This window comes from Penaeus japonicus, unplaced genomic scaffold, assembly GCF_977035675.1.
Source record: "Penaeus japonicus unplaced genomic scaffold, GWHDUDI00000001_assembly GWHDUDI00000021, whole genome shotgun sequence".
In the NCBI taxonomy this organism is placed as follows: Eukaryota; Metazoa; Arthropoda; class Malacostraca; order Decapoda; family Penaeidae; genus Penaeus; species Penaeus japonicus.
Genome location: NW_028234423.1, coordinates 19,246,969 through 19,256,968, shown reverse-complemented (window position 1 = coordinate 19,256,968; position 10,000 = coordinate 19,246,969). Strand labels below are relative to the sequence as shown.

General features: G+C 51.0%; 1 protein-coding gene across 6 annotated transcripts in view; it reads right to left on the bottom strand.

Moving 5' to 3' along the window:
• The window catches only part of LOC122249886 (uncharacterized), a 370,052-nt gene that overhangs the window by 10,641 nt on the left and 349,411 nt on the right, over positions 1 to 10,000 (bottom strand). For all 6 annotated transcript variants that reach the window (XM_086549173.1, XM_086549172.1, XM_086549171.1 and 3 more), the window contains one exon: positions 374 to 459. The gene's annotated coding sequence lies outside the window, so the exon portion shown is untranslated. The remainder of the gene's footprint in view (positions 1 to 373; positions 460 to 10,000) is intronic.

Sequence of the window (10,000 nt, the reverse complement as noted above, 5' to 3'; positions counted from 1 at the left end):
GAGCGCTGCAACGACAGAAGGAATTGCAAAGACACATAAGCAAAGACAGAATAAGTGGGGATTAACTTTGGAGGTCACCTTACAAATACATGTCTAAGGTTTGATTTTATGTAACAGAATTAATTGCATAAAAATAATGAGTTTGTCAACTGCTGAATCCAAAGGCAAATTCACAAATTCAAAAAGTTCTCAAACACAACACATCAAAATGGCAAAAAATATATAATACACAAAATATATCTATTTGAAGAAGAGACACGTGTCTGATGTTTTAAAAAAGTAGGAACGAACTCGGACATGCACTGGGGCAAATACTCACCCAACAAGGTCAGACACTTAAAAAAAAAAAAAAAAAGTTCATAGGCCTACTGACCTAGCTATTTTAACAGACGAGGTTTACGTGCCGCTCCTGTGTACTGTGTCACTGTGCTTGCGTCTGCCAGAGCTCGATACCCACATCTGCAAGGGAGGGAAAAACGGGCGGTTAATATTAATTATTAATCGGGTGGAGGGAAGCAGAGGGTGGGGAGGAGGAAGGGGAAGAAAAGGATGAGGTGGAGAAGGAGGAGGTGGAAGAGGAGGAGGAGGACGACGAGGAAGGAGGAGCAGGAGAAGGCGAAGGAGGAAGAGAGAAAGTAAAGAAGGATGAGAGGAAGGATAAAGGGAGAAAGAGGAAAAAAGGAAAGGGAGACAGAGAAAGAACTGGAGGGAGTGAGGGAAAGAGGAAGAGAAAGAGTGAGGAACGGCAAAGGACGTCAAGGGCAAGAGGGCGGACGTATTAACGTGAACTCACTCTTAAAATCATGCAATAAAAAGAATAAAATAAAAATGGAAAATCAGTTGCACGACAAACAAACGAAGAGCCACGAAGGGCGAAGCTGCGAGAGAAAAATAGAAATATGAAAAACGACCATTAAAAAAAAGTTTCCCCGTGATCACTGCAAAACTGCTGAAAAAAACTTCACACAAAAATGTGACAAAAACAAAACTACAAAAGAGATTACAAAGAGTGAGAGAGAGTGAGAGAGTGAGAGAGAGAGAGAGAGAGAGAGAGAGAGAGAGAGAGAGAGAGAGAGAGAGAGAGAGAGAGAGAGAGAGAGAGAGAGAGAGAGAGAGAGAACTGAAAGGGTGCAACTCAGTCAAAAATAAAAACAAAAATAAAGAAACAACATATAACCCAGTTAGAACAAAGACAGCAACAATAAAAGCAATGAAGAGTAAAAGAGAGGAAAAAGAAGAAGAGAAAAGAGAAAAATAAAAATTGATGTAACAACTGGAAAAGTAAACACAGGAAGGAGGGTGGAGGGGGAAGGGGGGTGCAGGAAGAGGACAACAAAAGAGAGAGAGAAAGAAAGGAGAGAGAGAGGAGAGAGAATAGAGAGCAAGTGAGAGAGAGAGAAGAGAGAGAATAGAGAGCGAGAGCAAGTGAGAGAGAGAGCGGGAGCGAGCGAGAGAGAACAAGGAAGAGAGAGCGAGAGCGAGAGCGAGAGAAACAATAACAACGAGGCAGTAAATAACGAGCCCCGCCAGCAACAACTGTTTGCCTGCATGAAAGCGTTTGGGGGTTTTAAAAACTTTTCCCGGAGAAGGCGCAAGTTATGGAGGGCGGTGGAGGAAAGTTATCGGGCGGCCGCTCGCCAAGGGGGAGGGGGAGGGGGAGGAAGGAGGTGGAGAGAGAGAAAGAGAGGGAGGAGGGGGAAGGGGATGGGGAGAAAGATGAGGGGGAGGTGGAGGAGGAGGAGGAGGAAGAGGGGTAGGAGGAGGAAGATGAGGGGGAGGAGGAGGAAGAGGGGGAGGAGGAGGGGGTGAGGACGGGAAAATGGGCCTAAAATATGCACGCCCGCACACCAAAGCCCGGGAGGCCTTGGGAAGGGAAAAAGGGGGGAAGGGAGAGGGGAGAGGGGAGAGGGTGACAACTTTGAGAAAAGGAACAAGAGAAAGGAAGTGAGGCTTTAGGTAGGAAGAAAGGTAGGATGGTGAGGGGCAGAAGGGGAGGAGAGAGGAGGGAAGAAGGGTGGGGAGGGAAGGGGAAAGGAAGGGTGAGGAAGAGGAGGGACTTGGGTAGGTAGATAAGAAGGGAGGGAGGGAGGAAGAGGAAGAGGAAGAGGAAGAGGAAGAAAGAGAGAGAGAGAGAGGTAGGCAGGTAGGGAGAAAAAGAGCTGCTGGACTGAAGCACCACCACCAATTCCTCCCACTCCCCCTTCCGACCCTCCCCCTCCTTCTCCCTTTCCCTACTTCCACATCAACAACGATCAGTGAAGAAAAAAAAAGAAAAAAAAGAAAAATACATATAAACTGAAAAGAAGAAAATAAAGGAAAAGAAAGACGAGGACAAGGGCAAGAGGCGGAGGCGAAGACAGGGAGGGAGGGAGGGAGGGAGGGGGGAGGGAGAGAGGGAGGGGGAAGCAATGACGGTCCCATTTTAAAGTTAGCCAAACAATGCCTAGAGAGTTCGTCTTGTGCGCTGCCGCCACCGCTGGAAGCCACGGGGGAATGGGGGTGGGGTGGGGTGGGGTGGGGAAGAGATGGGGGAGAGGAGTGGGAAGGTGGGGAGAGGAGTGGGAAGGTGGGAAGAGGAGTGGGAAGGTGGGGAGAAGAGTGGGGAAGTGGGGAGAGGATTTGGGAAGTGAGGGAGAGTGGGAAGGTGGGGAGGAGTGATGGGGGTGGGGGGAGGAGGGTAAGTGGAAAGAGTAGGTGAGGGAGTGGGGGAATGGGATTAGGTTGTGGAATAGGAACAAGATATTGTAATCATAAATATGTATGTATGTATGTGCGCACGAGAGACAGAGAGAGAGAGAGAGAGAGAGAGAGAGAGAGAGAGAGAGAGAGAGAGAGAGAGAGAGAGAGAGAGAGAGAGAGAGAGAGAGAGAGAGAGAGAGAGAGAGAGAGGGTGATACAGCGATGGCATCATCAACGAGATAGGTAACGAAACGAGGAAAAAGAGGAAAAAGAGGAAGCGGATTAAAAGGAGAATAAAAAGGAGTTGGGGAGAGGATTGGGTAGGGGAAGAGGTGGGAGGAGCTTCCCCTTAACCTTCAACGTGTGGATCATGTCATTAATCTAACCTCCTATCTCACCCCCTCCCCCTTCCCCCGCCTCCCTCTCCCTCTTCCTCTCCCATCCTCAATTTTGTCATTAGGGTGAAAAAAAATGAAGCACAAGACACAAGGTAAGAAGACAGAGAGAAAGCAAGAACACGAGAATGAATAACAGGATTGAATAAGGAGATGTAGGTCTAGTCTGTCTGTATGACAGTGTCTCATGTTACAGCCACATCATCACAATCATCATAAATAAGCAAAGGTAAAAAGAAGAAATGCCTTAATAACGTTTAATCTTCTCTCCTCCCCCCCCCCCCCTATTTATTCCCCCCCCACCATCCTACCTTCTTCCCTTCTTACCCTTTTTTCTCCCCTTCCTTCCCCCCTTCCCCTCCCCCCCCCCTCCTCCTCCTCCTCCTCCTCCTCCTCCTCCTCCTCCTCCTCCTCCTCCTCCTCCTCCTCCTCCTCCTCCTCCACCCCATTTTCTTCATCCCTTACCCTTCCTTTCAACCCCACCTCCCTACCTTACGTTCCCCATCCCTATCCCTTTTTATCCTTCCCGCTCTCTTTTCCCGTTCTCCTAATCTCTCCTCTCCCTCTCCTTCTCCCCCTCCCCCACTCCCTACCTTTCCCCCTCTCCCACTCCCTCCCTTTCCCCCTTTCCCCCTTTCCCACTCCCTCCCTTTCCCCCTCTCCCACTCCCTCCCTTTCTCCCTTTCCCCCTCTCCCACTCCCTCCCTTTCCCCCTCTCCCACTCCCTCCCTTTCCCCCTCCCCCCTTCCCCGCGTGTCGACATTCCGCGCCAAAATCAGCGGCGGACTGTGTGTCAGAAAACAATAACTAACACCAGCACATAAACTTTGGCCGCCACCTGCACCCGGCGAAGGAGGGAAGATGAGGAGGGAGGAAAGGAGGAAGGAGGGGGAAGATGAGGAGGGAGGAAAGGAGGAAGGAGGGGGAAGATGAGGAGGGAGGAAAGGAGGAAGGAGGGGAAGATGAGGAGGGAGGAAAGGAGGAAGGAGGGGGAAGATGAGGGTGGAAGGAGAAGGAGAGGGGGAAGACGAGGGTGGAGGGAGGAGGAAAGGGGGGAGAAGATGAGGAGGGAGGAAAGGAGGAAGGAGGGGGAAGATGAGGAGGGAGGAAAGGAGGAAGGAGGGGGAAGATGAGGAGGGAGGAAAGGAGGAAGGAGGGGGAAGATGAGGAGGGAGGAAAGGAGGAAGGAGGGGGAAGATGAGGGTGGAAGGAGAAGGAGAGGGGGAAGACGAGGGTGGAGGGAGGAGGAAAGGGGGGAGAAGAGGAGGGTGGGAGGAGGAAAGGGGGGAAGAAGAGGAGGGTGGAAGGATAAAGAAAGGGGGAAAAAAAGGAGGGTGGAGGGAAAGGAAGATGGGGAGGATAAAGATGGAGGAAGTAAGGACAAAAGAAGAGAGGATGAAGGGAGTAGGGAAAAAAGGAAGAAGATAAGGAAATAAATGGGGACGGAGGAAGAGGAGGAGGAAGAGAAAAGACAGGAGAAAAAACTGAAACTGATGATGAGACAAAGAGATGAATGGGGAGTTCAAAAGGTAATTCCTAGTATAAAAGGCTTATCGTAAATGAAACGTAAATTGGGCAATAAACAATAATCCTTCACACGAAAATAAATAAAGCTGAAACTGATACACCAATTAAATAATGCTATCGACATACAGAAGTCAAATCAATATAATTTACTGAAACTTCCATGCTCAATCATAATGACGGCAAACAGCACGATATTAACCCTCGGGTCGTTCATTCACTATAATCTCACAAGTAGAGTAAAACCTGCCGTCACAGCGAAACAGCGTCGGCGAAGAAACGGGAGAAGGAAGGAAGGAGGGAAGGAAGGAAGGAAGGAAAAGGGGGAGGGGGCGGCAAGGGAAGGAAGTGGTGGCCTAAATAAGTGAGTAAGGAAAGTGGTTATTATTGTTTCCCCGGATAATCCGTAGTGGCACAGGGAGAAGTAAGGGCAATATCCCCTAAACTTGGCCCATAACTTTACTCAAACTTCCCTCGTAACTTGGCTACAACATCCAGCCACCGCCCCCGTTCTCGTCCTGCCGGCTCTTCCTTGCCGCCGCCTCCTCCTCCTCCTCCTTATCCTTATTCTTTGCCTCCTTCCTCTTCCCATTCTCCTTCTTCTCTCTTACTTTCCTTCTTTTCTTGCTTCTTTTCTTCCTGGGATTGTCAATCCCCTTCTCTGACTCAATTCTCTTGTTCTCCGTTTCTGTGTCATTTCCTTGCATTTCTCTTTATTTGCCCTTTCCTGTTTCCTTCCTCTGGATCTCTTTTGCTCTATTTCTTACTAATAACATTACTAGTTTCACAACTTTCCAATTTCTGCACCTTCTCTTTCTACGTCGTAACTCTCCTTCTACACACCCCATTTTCCTTCTCATTTTGCTGTTGCTTTTTATTCGTTTCCGTCTTTCTCCCCTTTTCTTCTTTATCTTTCCAGTTACCCGCCTCCCACTCTCCGGCATGTATTCGCCCTCCACACACGGCGCTCACGCACCGCAACTAAACTCTACGGATCGAGTTCCACGTTTCACTATCACTCGTCGTCAGAGCCGCTACCTTTTTTACACCCGGTGCATTTTCTCTACTTTTTTTCATGCCTTTTTTTTCTTTTTTATGCCTTTGCTCTTAATTGCTGTACATAATTTTTAAATCTAATGATTAAAAAGTCACGCTACATCCCACCTTTTCCTAGTCGTTCGCCTTACAAAAAAAAAAAAAAAAAAAAAGATTAAACAGATCCGGTCACAGCGTTAATGGCGTCTTTTGAACACTTGCTTCTTTATTATTCTCTCCTGACCTTTACATCTCTGTTCTATTCAATCCCACCTCATCCATTCATTTATTCCCCTTGTGGCTGTAGGGGATAGGGAGAGGCAAAAAGGAGGGGAGGGGAGGGGAGGGGAGGGGAGGGGAGGGGAGGGGAGAGAAAGCTCAGAAGGGTCACATTACATTCACCTTCCTCGTCATTATCCCTTCACCATCCTCCTTCCCCCGCCAGTTTCTCTTCTGGCGCTCTCGCCACCTTGGCCTGTGTCTTTCCAACCTCCCTCTCCTCCTCCCTCCTCCCAGATGCCCTCTCTTTCCCTCTCCTCAACTCCCTCTTGCACGCCCCCCCCCCACCTCTATACCTCCACCTCCGCTTACATACCCCCTCTCCCTCTTCCTCTTCCCCTTCCCCTAAACCCCCTCTCCCCGTCCTCTTCCTCTTACATGCTTCCTCCCCCTCCCCTTCCTTCTCCTCCGCCTCCTTCTCCTGTACCATGCCTCCTGTACCCCTCCTCCTCCCCCTTGCCCTTCCACCTCTCCCCTCCTCCTCCCCCTCTTCTAGTAAATACGCGGGAAAGTTATGGAGGGCGTTTTTGACAGCCCTTGCCAGCGCTCTCTAATGCTGGGGGGAAACAGGGCCACTTCCCTCCTTCCCTGCTTCCCCTGCCCCTTCACTGCCGACCCAGGGACAACACCTAAACACGGGTCCGGGGACACTATATTCAAACTAGTACTAGTGCCTAAAACTAGCTCCCGAAATAAACGATAGCTAGTAGGGAGAGTGATCTGTAGCTATTCCTGTGCTGGAGGTGTGCCCTATCTTTCAACCGGCTATAGATATGCATGAGTAGTTGCCGGAAATAAAATTGAAACGCCAAATAAACAAACATCCGTACCTGTTCGCACAAGCATGCACACAGACACAGACACACACACACCACTACAACCATACACACATACACACACACACACTACAACCCCCCTACCCATACACACTATCCCTCATCCCACATACACACACACACAGACACAATGCCCCTCCTCCCCCCCACATAACACACACACAACTATCCTCTCCCTCACCACAGCACCCCCCCCCCCCACACACACACACACCACACAACATAACACAGCAGCCGCGGGTCGCCAGGGAGAGATCATGGTGGCGCTGTCCCGACGCTGGGGCCGTGCGCGCCTTTTTCCCCGCCCCCTAAAATATGGCTCTCGGAAAACGGCTCCTCCATCCCAAATGGTGCGCCGAGGCTTCGTTCTGTTCCCCCACCCCGCCCCACCCGCCCCCAACCCGCCCGAACACGAGCGCGCACACAAACACACGCCCACCCATTCGGACTGGGTTTCCAGCGCAGGCCTTCGCGGACTCGCTCGCTCGTAAAGCAAATTTTCGTAGAGATCCAAGCATCACACGCGCCCCACATACAGGACGAGATTCATAACGAAGACATTAATTACAGTGCGACGAAGCCGGCGCCGACACCACCGCCTCGAATGTACACAAAGGAATCCCGAGATGGGAGAGGAAAAAATTGTTGATTCATTCTTGTCTCGGGGACATTAAACAAGTTCTGTGTTCCGACTCTCGCGCCGGCACAGGCTTAGGCTTCACGCGTGCCTATACACAAGGACATGCACATAAATAAACACACATACACATACGTATACCCACAGAGACACACACAGACACAAACTAATCCATTTTTCACTCGGAAAACTACGTGCATGGCAGTTATGTTGAAACACGTTTACTACATATTCATACGATGCATCGCTCTTACGGAAGCGCTGCCTATCATCCTATACAGCGAAAGGCGAGTTCCATGCGTTTCTCTTGTACAACGCCCTCCCTTTTCTATCCTATCTATCCTATTTCCTTACAATCGCATGATCCGCAATAGACATTTTCCTTCGTGCTATTATTTTCCAACTAGGATATCTAGTAAAAGCCGACGTGGAGTGCATTCTGACGGCCAAAATAAATATGTGAAGGATAAAAAAAGGTTGGATAATTCACACCCTCCAAAATAAAACATAATGAATAAATTAAACACTTCCATCGTGCTACAACTCTGACATCTCTCTCTCTCTCTCTCTCTCTCTCTCTCTCTCTCTCTCTCTCTCTCTCTCTCTCTCTCTCTCTCTCTCTCTCTCTCTCTTTTTCTCTCACACAGCTACATCACCCACCCTCCCCAACCTTTCCTCTTGATCATCAACCCTCACAATCGCACATGCACCCCCCCCCCCTCTCCAACCTCATAAAACCCTCTCACAATTCCCCCAACCCACCCATCCCAGCCTTCCCTGCCTCATAACCCCCTCAACCCTCGTGACGAACTCAACCTCATTTCTCCTCACAGCCTCCATACTCCGAGGCGAGGTCTTGCTTAGGCCTCTTCCACCTCTCAGCCTGGCTTTCTCCCCCCCCCCCTCCCCCTCGCTTCCCCCGAGGACGCTGTCATCTTTAGGACATAGTGGGGGGGAATAGAAGGAGAGGGAGAGGGAGAAAGAGAGGGGAAGGGAGATGAAGAGGGGGCGAGAGGAAATGGTAAGGGAGAGGAAGAAAGAACAATAACAGGAGAGAGGGAGAGGGAGAAGAGGGAGGGAGGGAGGGAGGGAGAGAGGGAGAGAGGGAGGGAGAGGGAGGGAGAGAGGGAGAGAGGGGGAGAGGGAGAGAGGGGGAGAGGGAGAGAGAGAGAGAGAGAGAGAGAGAGAGAGAGAGAGAGAGAGAGAGAGAGAGAGAGAGAGAGAGAGAGAGAGAGGAGAGAGGAGAGAGAGAGAGAGAGAGAGAGAGAGAGAGAGAGAGAGAGAGAGAGAGAGAGAGAGAGAGAGAGAGAGAGAGAGAGAGAGAGAGAGAGAGAGGAATATATATAAACAGACAAGCCACATACGTAGATAATGTATGCTACGTCGGTAAGTTTGTGAAAAGGAGAAGAGGGGAAAAATGAGAGGAAGTTGAGTGCTGCCTCCTGCCCTTCCCCCCCCTCCCTCTCCTCGCCCCGACATCTCTACACAACATCTCCGTGTCCCACAACGTCAGGTCAAGACATATTACAGCTTGCTATTACTTAAAAAGCTTTATCCCCCCCTATTCCCCACTTTCTCTCCCTCCTCTTCCATCCCCCCCTCTTTCGTCTCCCGCTTCTTGCTGCTCCTTCTCGCGGCAGTAAGGGCAAATCTTTTCCACTCTAACACTCCTTCATCCAGAACACGTAATAGTGTTGTGACGTGCGCATGTGCGTGAATATGTGCGTGTGCGTGTGCGTGTGCGTCCACATGTCCATGTGTGTGTACGTGAGTGTGTGTGAGTGTGTGTGTGTCCGTCAGCGTGGCCACAGCCACCACGCCGGGTCGCTGACGTAGGATTCGGACGCGTTTGGAGGAATTTCCATGGAGATGAGGAAGGCAGCGAGCGGGCGGGTGGGCGGGCGGCGCTATGTAACTCCAGCCGTGTTCACATACTTCGCGGGGCCTCTGCTACTCTGCTGCCCACCCTGCCACCACTCTACACTCTCGCCCTGCCACCACTCTACACTCTCGCCCTGCCACCACTTTACACCCTCGCCCATCCCCCTGCCGGTGTCGCCGCTTGAGCTTCCTCGCGTTTTTCCTGTCCTTGTCCTGCAGAACACGGAGGCAGGAGGAGGAAGGAGTGAAGAGGTGGGAGATATGAAAAGAAGAAGTAAGAGATGAAAGGAAGAGGAGGAAGATGTGAAATGCGGATGATAAAGAATCAAAACGAAAAAGAAGGGGAAAAAGGTAGGGTGGAGGGTAGAGGGGGGGGGGGAAGAAAGAGGAAGAGAAGGCGACAGAAGAGAGAAGGCCTGCTCGGGGGGCGCTGAGACTCCGCGGCGACGCAGCGCAGCCTCCCGACCGCCGCTGCCGAACGCGAGGCGAGACAACACGGGGGGGGGGGGGGGATACTAATTATTCACGGACGCTCCAGCTGAGAGGGTGGGGGTGAGGGGAAATAGGAGAGGGTGGGAAGAAAGAGGGGACAGGGAATGAGGAGGGACGGGGCTGAGAGGGGGGGGGGAGTAAACTTTTGCATAAATTAACCAAAAACGATCTAGGCTCACGGTGAGGCGCTGGGCAGGGGGGGGGTCAAGGGGGCCGGGGGAGGGGGGGGCTGTGAGGGTTCG